Raw genomic sequence first — 15013 nt, forward strand, 5'->3', positions numbered from 1 at the left:
ATCATTACTATTTCATTTTCCGACTAATTGAATTTGGCAATATTTTAGGCTTCATTGTTGAAGAAGTTTTGGACCACAGAGTGGTTCAACTATGGCAGGGGAGGAGCACTGGTGTGGGGTGTTATTGATGGGGGACACATTGTTGGGAGGGCATGTATATAGGGTATATAAAAATGTTTGGATATTAATTGGGTATTTTCATAGTAGTTACAATTACAAATGACAACCAAGGGAGTGCTGAGTTCCTAGCCAGGGGAGCTCTGTCACATTCCCCAATGGAACAGCAAAAATCCCCCAAGTACAAGGGCAAAGACCAGTGAAGAAGAATAGTCCAATAATGAGCCCTTAATACTGATGACTATGCTTATGAGCCTGTGTATTAGTCAGCCAAAGGGGTGCTGATGCAAAATACCAGAAATGTGTTGGTTTTTATAAAGGGTATTTATTTGGGTTAGAAGCTTGTAGATACCAGGCCATAAAGCAATAGACTCACCAAAGTCTATTTTCCTGTGTTGGAGCAAGATGGCTGCCAATGTCTGCGAGGGTTCAGGCTTCCTGGGTTCCTCCCTTCCAGAGTCTTGCTTCTCTCTGGATTCAGGGTTCTTCTTTTCCTGGGGTTCCAGCTTAAGGTTTCAGTATCAAACTCCAACATCAAAACCCCACAACTCTGTCCTTTGTCATGACTTTTATCAACACCCTACTGGCAAAAGAATCCAATATAATCTAACATGCCCGGAGGAGAAGGTCAGTTTACAAACATAATCCAATATTTCTTTTTGGAATTCATCAGGCTAGAACCTGTGTGCCTTAAATTTCAACAGGCCTAGAGCTTCAGGGTACCTAAGAGTTACCTCCTGAGAGCCTCCATGTTGCTCAAATGTGGCCACTCTCTAAGCCAAACTCAGCATGTAAATGCATTATATTCCCCTCAGCATGGGACATGACTCCTGGGGATGAGCCTCCCTGGTGCTGAGGGATTACTACCAATCACTAACTGGTGAAACAACTAGAAAACGATGTTGAATAAAAGTGGGAAATGGTAAAGACAAATGAGTTTATATGGCTAAGAGTCTTCAGAAAAGAGTTGGGAGGTCATCAGAAGGGTCGCACTTACACATGCCTCAGCAGGATCCCAGAGAGAGCCAAAGTAGATACAACCCCATGTACTGGTCCTCCTGAGGCCTATAGAGACACACAGGTTTTATGGTCATGGCAGATGGTTCTGGAGCTCAGTGCCTTGTCAGTGGCCCTATTTGAAATTTGGGTTCCTGAGTGTGATGGAGTTGGACTCAGATGTGACCTTTCTACACATGCCTCTTTGTCACTTTTACTGAACTTGTGGTTGGCACTGAGGTTGGAATATATTCAGGAGACTTGAATCTCTGGACTGGCCATGTGCCAGCTGGACCCTGAACCTCAGCAGAGTTGCAACTCCTACTCTCTGGTTCGTTGGTCTTATCCAGGTCAGCTAATAGGGAGGTGAAGATGGTCAACTACCATACCAGGGAACCAAGAGTGCCTACAATGCAAGCAGGAGAATTGCATCCATCAACCATGTGGGATCTAAGCCCCCTCTTGATATAGAGGTGGAGGGGACATCACCATCCCAGGGTCCACAGAATGGAAGAATAAAATATGGATTAGAGTGGACTTCCTGGTATTCTACTATAGAACTATTGTGACTAGTAATGGAAGAAATTGTAGCATTGAGGTGGAGAAAGTGGTCACAGTAGTTGCTGAAGGCAGGGAAAGGGAAGAAGAGATGTGATGTGGGGGCATTTTTTGGGACTTGGAGTTGTCCTAAATGATACTGCAGGGACAGATGCTGGACATTATATTTCCTGCCATAACCCACTGAATGTACTGGGGGAGAGTGTGAACTACAGGGTAAACTATTATCCATGTGGTATAGCAGTGCTCCAAAATGTATTCACCAAATGCAATGAATGTGCCACAATGATGAAATAGGTTGTTGATATGGGAGGAATGGGTGGGGTGGGTATGGGGATCTGGGAAACTCTTATATTTTTTAATGTAACATTTTTTGTGATCTCTGTATCTTCTAAAAAATACGAAAAAAAAAAAAAAGAAAAAATTTTATATTTTTTCATAGGCCTCTCATGTTTATTTTAAGACTACTTTTAGTATACATTTTTTGATTATTTTGATGGGGGTCTTTCCCACTATTATGTAACCTAACTGCTTGTTATTAATATACAACAAAGCATTTCTGCTCTTCTTATATGAGTGCTTCTCTTGCAGCTAGCCTTTTGCTGCACTGTCATATGTTTGAATTATTTTATTTTGAGGCAACCAATTATAGAATCTGCAAATCATATAACTATGTCACTTTTCCCCCACTAATTATATTTCTTGTTTTTGTTACATATCTTCTTGCATGATGGTCCTCCAGACCCAAGCTAACTCATGATTGTGGGGTGAGCAATGTGTTTTGTCTTAGTTCTTGAGAGCAATGCTATTGTTTTGCCATTATATAAGATGTCAACATTTGGATTCAAATTGATTTGTTTTTAAACCTTTTATTATGGACATTGCCAATCATATATTTAAGTAGGAAGACTAAAATAATGAACCTCATAGTCCCCAAACCCCAGCTTTGGCCAATCTTGTTTAATCTGTCCCCCACCCTCTCACACTTCTTGCCTCTGGTTAATTTTGATACATATTCCCAATATTATACCATTTTATCCAGAAATATTTTAATATATATCTCTGAAAGTTAATGACTTCTTTTTAAAAAGAAATAACTATAATGTCATTATCATACCTTAAGAACTAAACCTTAATTCCTCAATATCATTAAATACAAATCCGTGTTCACATTTCTCTGATTGGGAAGCAGATTTAGCTCAATGAATAGAGCATCCACCTACCACATGGGAGGTCCAGGGTTCAAACCCAGGGCCTCCTGACTCATGTGATGAGCTGGCCCATGCGCAGTGCTGATGTGTGCAAGGAGTGCCATGCCATGCAGGGGTATCCCCCGCGTAGGGGAGCCCCATGCGCAAGGAGTGTGCTCCATAAGGAGAGCCGCCCAGCATGAAGAAAGTGCAGCCTGCCCAGGGTGGTGCTGCACACACGGAGAGTTGACGGAGCAAAATGACTCAACAAAAAGAGACACAGATTCCCAGTGCTACTGACAAGAATATAAGGGGACACAGAAGAACACACAGTGAATGGACACAGAGAGCAGACAACTGTTGGGGGCGGGGAGGGTGGAAAAGGGGAGAGAAATAAATAAAAAATAAACCTTAAAAAAAAAGAGTTCTGCTTAAAAAAATTTTTTTCTCTGATTATATAATAATTTTTTCATTTGGTTCCTTCAAATCCACATCCAAACAAGAGCCACTAGTTGTAGAGATGATTAAATCACTTTTAAACTATATGTTCTCCTTCCCCCTTCTTAAGTTTCTTGCTCTTTGTTTGTTGGAAAAAACAAGTAATTTGTCTCACATAATTGCTTATACTCTTGATTTTCTGATTACATTCCTGTGGGGTGTTTTACATGTTTTTCTGCCCCCTGTGTTTCTGGAGAATTGATCAGATCGAAGTTCAAATTTTTTTTTTTGTAAGAACACCTCAGAGGCGGTGTCTTAGGTCAGGTACCCTTGGACACTATGGCAGTTTGATATGGTTATGAATTCCAAAAACAGATACTGGATTATGTTTGTAAGCTGGCCTGTACCTGGGTTTTGATTGGGCCACGTCATTAGGGCGTTGAGTCCCCACCCCTTGGTGGGTAGGACTCACAGGGCTCTTAATGTTAGAGTTTTTTTTTTTTTAAAAGATTTATTTATTTATTTATTTAATTCCCCTCCCCTCCCCCGGTTGTCTGTTCTCTGTGTCTATTTGCTGCGTCTTGTTTCTTTGTCCGCTTCTGTTGTCGTCAGCGGCACAGGAAGTGTGGGCGGCGCCATTCCTGGGCAGGCTGCACTTTCTTTTGCGCTGGGCAGCTCTCCTTATGGGGCGCACTCCTTGCATGTGGGGCTCCCCTGCGTGGGGGACACCCCTGCATGGCGCGACACTCCTTGCGCGCATCAGCGCTGCGCATGGGCCAGCTCCACACGGGTCAAGGAGGCCCGGGGTTTGAACCGTGGACCTCCCAAGTGGTAGACGGACGCCCTAACCACTGGGCCAAGTCCGTTTCCCTAATGTTAGAGTTTTAATGTTGGAGTTTTAATGTTGGAGTTTAATGCTGAAGTCTTAAGCTGGAGCCCTGGGAAAGAGACAGAGCTGTTCACCTGATAGTCTACAGCTGACCTTGTGGAGGAACCAGAGGAGCTGAGCCCAGAGGAGCCCAGGAAGCCTGAGCCCTTGCAGATGTCGGCAGCCATCTTGCTCCAACACGTGAAAATAGACTTTGTGAGGGAAGTAACTTAGGCTTTATGGCCTGGTATCTGTAAGCTCCTACCCCAGATAAGTACCCTTTATAAAAACCAACCAATTTCTGGTCTTTTGCATCAGCACCCCTTTGGCTAATACAGACACAGATGTGGAGATGGAGATCTGCAGCAGGTTTGTTGGGGAGCAGTCTCAGGACCACCTGCAAGGGAGTGAGGAAGAGCACTGGGCAGAAGCTGACTGTGATGCGCTGAAACAGGCCAGCATGGAACAAGAGCGGGGCTTTTGCCTGCCCTCCTTGACCTGACTTTGGAGGTGAGCTACACCCAGCGGGAGTGAGGATAGCTCGGGCGGGCTGCTCTCCCAGAGGGACCCGGCAGTCAGCAGTAGGCGGTCAGTGCTTTCAGCGCCTGGGTGCTGGCTGTACGTCAGCCTCAGACGTACAGGTGGGCGTACCTTGGTGCCCACCGCATAGTGCTGCGTCCCTCCACCCCCCGGCTGCCCCTGCCGTGCTGAGCTTCTCCACTCCCCAGCTGCCCCTGCCGTGCTGAGCTTCTCCACTCCCCAGCTGCCCCCGCGGTGCTGTGCCCTGCCTCTCAGCTCCCGCTGGTGTTGGGAGGGTGTCAGTTCCTGGGTGCTGCTGAGCTGAGGGCCTCACCCCTTGCCAGCTCCTGCTCAGTTCCTTACTTCAGGGACCTCCCCCAGGAGCCCCGAGAGGGTCTGTTGGCAAGAGAGACTCTAAAGACAGAAGGGATATCCAGTCCCTTTTGTCGTGTTCTAGCGGTTAGAAGCAAGTCGTAGTTTCCACCCACGTGGAAGGGGAGGGGGGTCACACCAGGAAGTGGGCATCTTTGGGTCCCATCTCGAAGTCTGCACCATACCTGCTCCGTGGTTAACTGTATTTGTAAAGTGCTACTAAATCTAACCTTTCATTTGGGATTTTGGCCTCAGGGGACCCTAGATGGGTGTGAGCTGAGCCAGCGGTCTGCCTTCTTTTCCCTACTTAGATTGCCTCTTTTGTTTTCATGTGTATGTTTTGTATTTTATGCAGGGGAAGAATGATTTTTTCCCCTCAGTGATCCCACCTTTGATGAGGCCCCTCAGGTTAACTAGACCTGACCTGCGGCAGAAGTGGCCGGTGTGTGATTTCTGAGGCTAGATCACGAAGGACATTGCTAAGTCCCTCTTGCTCTCTTAGATCACTCACCTGGGGGAAGCCTGCTGCCGCGTAGTTTGGACACTCAGGCAGCCAACAGACAGCTCCACTTGGTGGAAAACTGAGGCGGGGCCCAACAGCCAGCGCCCACTCATCAGCCGGGTGCCTGCGCCTCCTTGGAACTGGATCTCCCAGCCCCGCACAAGCCCTCGGAGGCCACGACACCCAGCAAAGCTGCTCCCATACTGCTGACCCAGCAAAATCCTTGAGACAGTCACTATTGTTGTTTCAGCGTGTTACACCTCGGGATAATACACAGTAACTAATAACTAATACAGGCTTCAGTCCTCGAAGGCACGGGTAAAGATGAAAATTTCAGCTCCCTTTCTTCTGCCCTGCATTCCTACTTCCCTCACTCCAAATCCGGGGTCAAAGCCACTTCTCCAGATTTACATAGGCCCGAAGGCCCCTTGGAGAGTGACGTGAACGCTCTCTAAAAATTGGGTTCAGCCACAAGTAAACATTCCTGGAGGACTCTGGTGGGCAAGGACTAGAAGTCCGATTGCGAGGAGACTCAGTACCTCCCAAGAGGAGAGCAGTCGTTTGTGAGGAAGGGATTTGATGGAGGGTGCAGGCTCATCTGGGGACCCAAGTGTGGGGGAAGCATTCGCTCTTGCCCACGACGGGTGGTTGACTGCAGCCTAGCCTAGCCTGGGGTTCTGTGAGCTGAGTCTGTAGATATTTTTTATCTTCTTCCAACCTCTTCTTTTGAGGAATCCATCTTCCTATCACTTCCTTCTTTCCATTGTAATCCTGTAATCATATGAATCAGGAGGGACTAACCCTGTCCCAATCTTGTTGATGTATCAATTAGAGGACTCCGTTCTCCTTGCCATGGACATTAGCCCAGCCTGGGACATTTGATCTCAGCAGCCTAATCAGCATCCTCCCTTGGACTTTTGCCAGAAATATCAGGAAAGACGTTCATTCTTCCCCCTTTGGATTGTGAGCTGTAAAGACCATGTAAGTCTGGAACTGTCTGTGGCCCTCTTTCCCTCCGACCAGGGAAATCCTGCTGGAGAACTAGGATGACTCGGAAAAGCAGAACTAATAGATGAAGAACACTCATTTAAGCACCTGGCCCCAGCCATGCCTGAAGCCCTAGAGATTTCAGTTGTATCTAGTCAAAGGTCTTTAGTTCTTGAACTCATTTGGAGCTGGGTCATCTGTAGAAGAGAGTATTGGTAACCACAACTGGATAGGAAAAGTTTGCGGTGAACCTGAGAGTACCACATCCTCCTGGGACCCAAGCAACCTCTACCATGAGATCCACTCTCCAGTAAGAGCCCGTGATATTGAGAAGGGGAGCTGCATCTCAGCTGGCTGGAGAGACAGAGGTGCTCTTGAGAGCGTTCCAGGGGTGCAGCCACTCCACGAAGGGCAGGCTGCACCCTGCCTTGTCTTGGCTGCCTGGTCCAGGGCTGGTCGGCAACGCCACAGGCTACCCAGGGCAATGCAGCTGGCCCTCGGGGCTCAGAGGCAAAGGCAGCAGTGTGGGCACAGGGTGACGAGTGACTGGTCGCTGTCTGGGGGAAAAGTCAATGACAGTGACCAGTAGGACAGTGGGCAAAACCCAGCCATGGTGGGAAATATCTGGAAGACAAGCCCCTTGGGGACTCCCAGAGACAATTCTGAAAAGGGAAGACTGGATTTGCCTTTGAGAGGGGCAACTACTGATCAGTAGGATTTAGGGACAATGGGAAATCCTGGGAGATGGAGGGACGTTCTGGCTAGACAGTTTGCCAGAGTCAGGGGTCATTTAGCTCTGCTGTGTTTGGGATCAGGATCCATATTAACTTTGTAAAATGGATCTGGGAGCCTGCCATTCTTTTCCGTGGTCAAAGAGGAGTTACACAGGCTGGAATAAGTTGTTTCTGGGGAGTCTGAAAGAACTTACTACCCAAATGGTCTCCAGAGACTTTGGGAAAGGGATTCTTTGATACCTTTTTCAAATTCTTCCTGCTATGGGAGTATATGGGTTTCTCCTCGCCCTCCCTCCTTGCCTCCCTTCCTTCTAGTGAATCTGTCCCTTTTGCTTATTTATTTGAACCATACCTTTCAGTAAGATACAAAAATCTATTCACATATTCACCTGCATACTTCTTATAATTTAAAATTTCCCTCTATATGAATCACACATCAACTTCCTTTTCCTTTCCTAGATTTAACATAGATTTAGTTACTGCAGGGAAGTGGATATGGCTCAAGTGATAAGACCTCCGCCTACCATATGGGAGGACCTGGGTTTGATCCCTGGGGCCTCCTGGTGAAAAAGAAGAGAAAGTGTGCCTGCGTGGTGAGCCAGTGCCTGCGTGTTGAGCCAGTGCCCCGTGCAACTGAGTCATGCAGCAAGATGATGACGCATCAAAAGAGAGTCAAGGGGACAGTCAAGGTGAAGCGCAGCAGAAACCAGGATCTGAGGTGGCACAATTGACAGGGAACCTCTCCTCATCAGAGGTCTCCAGGATTGAATCCTGAGAAGAGAAAATGAGAAGGGAACAACACAGACAGCAAAAATGGCAGGGAGGGAGGAGGGGAAGAGGGGAAAATAAATAAATCTTAAAAAAAGAAAAATAGTTACCGCAATGCTTTTTTTAAAAAAAGAATCAACTTTTAAACCTCTCAATTCTGCTCTTAAATTTATTAAATTCTACTTTTATCTTACATTTTAATTTCCTTTTCCTGCTTCATTTTAGTCTGCTTTAAAATTGTTTTTTTTCTGAAATGTTGAGTTGAAATATTTATTTATTTATTTTTTTCTTACCATAATGAATGCATTGAAACTTGTTAAATTTCACATTGTTAAAAAACCACAGCTTCAGGCCAGGAACTAACCTGTCCCACTCCTTAAAGTCACGACATAAATTGGCATTCTCTCCACAATATAATTATGTGGGATTCCTGATTTTAAAATAATCAAGCATTGAATTTCTAATTTTCTCTTTGATCCAATAGTTATGAGAAAGAGGCTAGGCATTTTGGCATTGTTCTTGTTTGGTTTGCTTTTGTGGCTAGTTTCTGGTTTTCACTGGTGTTCTTAACCTAGAGTTTGGCCTGTTCAGTTTCTGCTTTGGGGGGTGTTTGACATCTTCTTGCTTTCCTGTGAACATTTATTCCATGTGCAAAAAGAAAGTGCAAGCTGTGTTGGTGCAGAGCTTTGGTTTCCTCATTCATGATAGCGAGGCAGTTAGGACAGGGAAATGAGAAGATGAGCTACAACATGGCTGACAGACAATATGGCGCAAGACCCTGGAGACCTTGACCTTGACCATTGGCTGGGGTAACCAATAACAGCTGGGGCCCCTCCCCTTAGCATTAGCAAGGGAAGGAATAATTAATACCTTAAAACATTATCTCACAAGCCAAAGCTGGCTCTCTGCCTAGAGGAGCCCACACCAAATCTTGGTGCATGTTTCCATCCTTCTCTCCATTTCTCACTCAGCAAGCTCTGTTCTTTTCCCCCATTTCCCAATACATGCTTTTTACTGGCCTAACTAAACCGGCATGTTCTTAAATTCTTATGCAACATAGCCAAGAATCTAGAGGTATAACCGGATTTTGTCTAGGTTTTTGACTTTGCTACAGAAATGAATTTCAAGGGCATGTTGGATGAGTTAGGACAGTTATTTATTTTATTATTATTATTTTTTAAAGATTTATTTTATTTCTCTCCCCTTCTGCCCCGTTGTCTGCTCTCTGTGTCCATTCGCTATGTGTTCTTCTGCGTCTGCTTGCATTATCTGGCGGCACTGGAAAACTAGGTCTCTCTTTTTGTTGCACCATCTTGTTGCGTCAGCTCTCCATGTGTGTGTGGCAACACTCCTGGGCAGGCTGTGCTTTTTTTCACGTGGGGTGGCTCTCCTTTCGGGGCACACTCCTTGTGCATGGGGTACCTCTATAGAGGGGCGCCCCTGCATGTCACAGCACTCCTTGCATGTGACAGCACTGCGCATGGGCCAGCTCACCACGCGGGTAGGAGGCCCTGGGGAACGAACCCTGAACCCTCCATATGGTAGATGGATGCTATATCAGTTGAGCCATGTCTACTTCCCAGGCCAGTAATTTATTAAGGTAGGGAGGGAAGAGAAATGGGAAAAAATAACAGATCATGGATCCCAGGTTAGAAAGGAAGGGACCGAAAGTGATAGAGCAGGCTGATTTACAGACTACAATTTCCCATTATAGACTATAAATGCCCAGGATTACTTATGTATTGATCCAGGTGGGAACGAAGAAGGCAGAATAAGGCACAAACGGGCACCAGGACCGGGCAAAGGCAAGAGAGAGCGCAGAGAGAGCAAGCGAGGCTTTGTGCTTGCTTTTTAAACCATTATTATTTGCCCCTTTGCTAATGACATGGGAGGAGTCCCAGCTGTTTGCTGTTTTGATTGATTACCCCACCTATCAATCCCCCAGGAAGGCCCAATGATAAGGCCCCTGGAGAATATCTGGGGCTTTTCCTGACTTCTGGAAGAAATCTCAATCCAAATTGGATTTCTCACAGGGGTATTCCAGCAGCCACCTTGGGGGTACCAAATGATGCATGGACTTCTCTCCAGGTTCCAGATCCATCTATTGATTTCCTATCTTACAAGCCTGCTTCAGAGGAATACAGCACTTCCCCGGCTTCAGTAGTGTTTGGTCTTTGTCTTCTTTAATTTTTGTCGATTAACTCTGGAGTAGGCGGATAGCAGTATGGTAAGGACTCTCATTACATTTGGGATTCTGGCAAAATCTCTTTGGATTCCCATCCTTATTTGCAGGGCTTTAAAAAATATTTTTATTTATTTATTTTAAAAGAGTTTCTATTAATGCAGTCACAGTTCTGGAGGTGAGATGTCGGGCATGGAGTGGCTGGGTTCTTGGCTCAGGCTGAAGTCAAGGTGTTGACTGACTGTCTAGTCATCTAGAGCTTGGGGTCCAATTCCAAACTCATTCCTGGAAGAGGCAAAATTCAGTTCCTTGCAATTATAGTGCCAAAGCCCCCCATTTCCTTGCTGACTGCCAGCCAGGGGCCGCTCTCAACTTCTAAGGAGGCAGCCTCATTACCTGTCCATCTTCTAGTCAGCAATGGTGCATCAACTCCTCCTGCTTCAAATCTCTCTGCCTCCTCCAGGGTCCACCAGCCAGAGAAGGCTCTCTGCTTTTAAAGGCTCATGTGATCAGATCAGGCCCACCCAGATAAGGTCCCTCTCAAGGTCAGCTGGGCCATGGACTGTCCTATGAGCCTGGGAGTGGGGTGTCATCACACGCACAGGTTCCGGGGAGCAGGGGGTGACACTGCTGGTGCGCGCTGGGTGCCTCATGAGCACAGAGGTTCCAGTGTTTTCTTTATAGGATGCATATCTTATCAGTGGAAAGTGACTCTCAATTTTTGGGGGTCCAGCCAACACAACTTCAAAAGACATAAACTTTTGCAAGGAAGTTTTTGACAGGGGAGGTGTGGATGAGCTGGGCTGCCTGACTCGAGCCTGGCCTTTCACCCAGCAGCTGGTTTCCACTGTCTGCAGGTGACCACGGACATGGCCAGCTGTTTCCAGGCCCCCCGTGCTCAGTGGGGGGGCCTTTGCCGCCAGGGAGCCCGAGCACCCATCTCACCCACCGCTTCCCAGCCAGACCGCTTCGGCAAGCGGGCGACCGCTTTGTGCGTCGGTCCCGGGTGAGAAACGGAGTCAGAGTCACCCTGGAGGCGGCTGCCCTTGGGCTTCCACTCCTTTGAGTCAGCAAATCCCCTTGGGGGTTTGGTCTGAGCTGATTATTCTGTCACTTACCACCAAACACATCCTAATCAATGTTGGCTGTACATGTTAGCTTTCATGCGGGAAAAGGTATTTGTGTAGTATTAATCTACGAGAGCTCTGGAGATTAAACAATTCCAACAGCAGCATACTGCTTCCTCTTACCTAAGGCCTGCTTTCTGATCTCAGGTCAGGAGGTCTCGGCGATTTCTGTAACCAGGGAGGGACTGCATTTCTCTTTGGCCTGTAGAACAAGCCGCATTCCTTCTTTCTGCTCCGATCTTAGCCTGCTTCTCTCTCCTAACACTAAGCCCCACCTCGGTGATACGTGCTCAGGACAGAAAATCTCTTCCACACAGAGAAAGGAAAAGAAAAAACCTCCTCGAATCCCACTACCCACTCCTGTTCACCAGTTTGGTGCGGGACCTTGCGGTATTCCGAGGCGCACAAGCCTGGAGGTAATGCAAACGTCACAGAATTCCCGCCAGAGCTCACGGCCTCTCCCGCCTTGTCACGATGTCCCACCGTGGCCAGCTGGGGGCGCCCCCTGCCCTCTCCTGGGCTCGCGCAGGCCCCGGGGGCTCCTCCAGGCCTCCAGCCCCGCCACGCGGCACCCCCCGCGCCCACGTCAGCACCCGAGGAGGACCTGCCCGTGGGTCCCGCGTGAAAATGCCCTCGCCCCGGGGTGCGGACTCGGCGATCCCCGGCCTTCCCGGACCCAGCGGATCCCGCGCCCCACCAAACACTTGGGGTTCACCCCCACTCCTCGACTGTGCAATGCGAGCGCCCCCCACTGAAGCCCGAAGCGGCCTTGCCGGGCGGCCTCGGGCGCACGCCCCCACCCAGCGCCTCTTTTCTGTCCCCGCGAGGGCAAGGTCCCGCGTGCAGGGAGAGCCGGGGCTGGGGAGGGCGGGAGGTGCTCAGCCTGGACGGCGGCGGCGGGAATTCCGCTCATTCCGCTCGGACTCGGTGGCGCCGGGGGTGATGGGGTCCAGGCCCCTCGCCGCGCCGCACGCTGAGCGCAGCCCAGCCCGGGCCTGCGCTTCCAGCCCCGGCCTGCGCTTCCAGCCTGGCTGCGGCCGCACCGCCTGCGGGAGGCTACAACCCGCAGGGCTGGGGCCGCTCCCGGACTTTAGACTTTAACCCGTCCGGGTTGGGGCGCGGACAAAAGTATTTTTAAAGGCTGCGGGGGGGTTCAGAGCCTCTTGCGGAAGGATGCGTCAACTTTGAAAGGCCCGGAGTCGTTGTCAGCTTATCGGAATTTATCGGAATAGTCACGTTTTGAGTTAGAAAAATGAATTCAAAAATTGGGTTATATGGGAAACTCTTATGTTTTCTGTGATCTATTAACTTTAATTAAAAAACATTAAATAAATAGTTTAAAAAAACATTGCGTTCTGCTCAATCATGTATCTGTGTCCAATTGTTAAAAGATAATTTTAGGAAAAAGTCCATTCATGATTTAAAGATATAAAAACAAATGCATTTTAAAGAACTGATTTTACTCATTGGATACTGGAGACAGGGTAGATGGCTATAATCAGTTAAAAGGAAAAATCCAGAAGCACAAATTTAATGGAGTAAAGGAATTGAATTGCAAACTGTTTTTTCCACAGGGGAGAGAGAAGTCAAAGAAAGCTCTAAGGGACAAGACAGTTTGCATATCCATCAGTACTGGCAATTTAAAAACAGGCGGCTGCCGCAGGGTTCTGTGGACAATACATAGTTTTTCAACGGAACACAAAACTTCTCTCTATACATTTTAAGTAGCTCTCTCGGGAAATTTTTAAAATTTTCTTACTGTGCTAATGCCACTGGGCCCCTGCCAAACACCAAATTACCAAATTTCCAGTCATTTATTGGACATAACATTTTTCTACTCTTTGGGCTTTTGGGCAAAACTCAACACATACGTGTTAAGTTACCGCTGAGAGCAGGAAAAGAAGAAGGTTGGAACTCTGGGGAGTCAGCAGGTACGGGGGCTGGGAGCATGCCCCCACAGGGACACAGCACGGAGTTCAAATCATGCCCTGTCACACTATATCTGTGTGATCCTTCTCCTGGGAGCCTCCATTTCTTCATTTGAAAGTGGCGTATAATAGAGTTCCAGAAGCTTCCCTCCTTGCTCCGTCTCAGCTTCGGTGGACTGAGGCTTTCTTTGTTAGGGGTAGGATCCTTTGCAGTGGTCTCCTTTAGTTATGTAAATGTGGCCGAGGAGGCACCCACCGCCCTGGGGGGAGAGCGGAACTCGCCCTTTTGTGGTCTGACAAAGGCTGTCCCTTCTCCAGGCCCCTTGGAATGCAGAGCGGGTGGCCAGCGAGAAGGTGAACCAATTTGCATCCCAAGCCCAGGGCCTTAGGGTGGAAAAAACTTGAGACCAACGCCCTAACCTGCCCCCCCACGGCAGGCTGGGACTGGGTAAAATTGACATTCAGGAAAGGCTTGAGGGCTGGCAAGTTACTTCACCAGGAGAAAAGGGAGTCCGAGCCGGTTTGTGGGGTTCCTCCAGCGGGTCTGGCCCCGGCACACCTAGTGGCTGCTCTCTTTGGGGGGGAGGGTGGACTAGGAGGACGCTTTTGCTCCCGAGTAATGGCTTACCCGACCCACAAAGGTAGTGGCTTGGAAGCTGCAGGGCTGTGCAGGCCCAGGGTTCAACAGCGCCGCCGTGTGGACAGAGACGCAATGGCTGACGATGGCTGTTGGGGCTTGCTGGAGACCAGACCCTTTGGACTAAGCAAGCCTGTGAAGTTCTTGGACAATTTGGGAACAAGTGGGCTCCAAGAAGTAATGATAGATTTTTTTTTTTGCCAATAAGGGTATATAAAGGACTGGAGCAACCAATGAGAAAAACGAAAATGTAGCCCTGCTTGTACCCTGCGTCAAGGAAGCAGGCCACACTGACTAGTGTTAAGTGGGCCAGGCGTAACACGCATGCGCCGTGAAGTGGCGGCTCTCCTGGGCGACAGCTTCTTCTTTCCAGGGGCCCTTTTGCTACGATGCCCGGGGACGGCAGTGGGGGGTGCTGCCCAGCCCACAGGACCTGGCACCCGCCGCCTCGCCTTGCCCCAAGTGGGAGATGGGGTGAGGGCATGTTCCCACGACTCCCATCTGCTCGTTCCTTTCCGGCTTCGCGAGCAGGGTGGGCTCCTCCACGCCCGCAGAGGCGTCCGCTCCGGGCCCGCTGGCCTCCCGGAGGCCGCTGTCCCACCAGGGCCGCACCCGCGAGCACCCCTTCCCACCACTCCACACCCCGCGGCTGGCTGCGCCTCCCGGAGCTCTGCTTCTTTGCACGTTGGGCTTTTGCCTGTGTCCCTGGCCTGGTCTGTCTGTCCCTCTGTTGCTTCCACCAACCTCAAGGTGGGCCTGGGAGGCGGGGAGACTTCTCCCCACCCTGTGCTCCTCCCACTTAGGGGGGCTCCCTCCCTTGCTTCTGCTGACAACCCCCCCTGGGCCCCTGAGGAATGACATGGGCTTGGGCGCAAGGCCCTTGGGGCAGAGGCCGAGGGTGGCAGGGCACTAAGGGCTCAGCGCGCCTGCCCCCCCGGCCCAGGGAGGGTGCAGCTTCCACTCAGGCCTCCCAGTCCACTGAGGCACCCCAGTGTGCAAGCAGGAGGAAGGGAAGCAGGGACCGTGAAGCTCTGCTGGCCCCCCACCCCGCTCCCTCCCTTTGCTCACCCGCACCCCATCAGCCCCTGCT

This window comes from Dasypus novemcinctus, chromosome 7 (assembly GCF_030445035.2).
Source record: "Dasypus novemcinctus isolate mDasNov1 chromosome 7, mDasNov1.1.hap2, whole genome shotgun sequence".
NCBI lineage: Eukaryota > Metazoa > Chordata > Mammalia > Cingulata > Dasypodidae > Dasypus > Dasypus novemcinctus.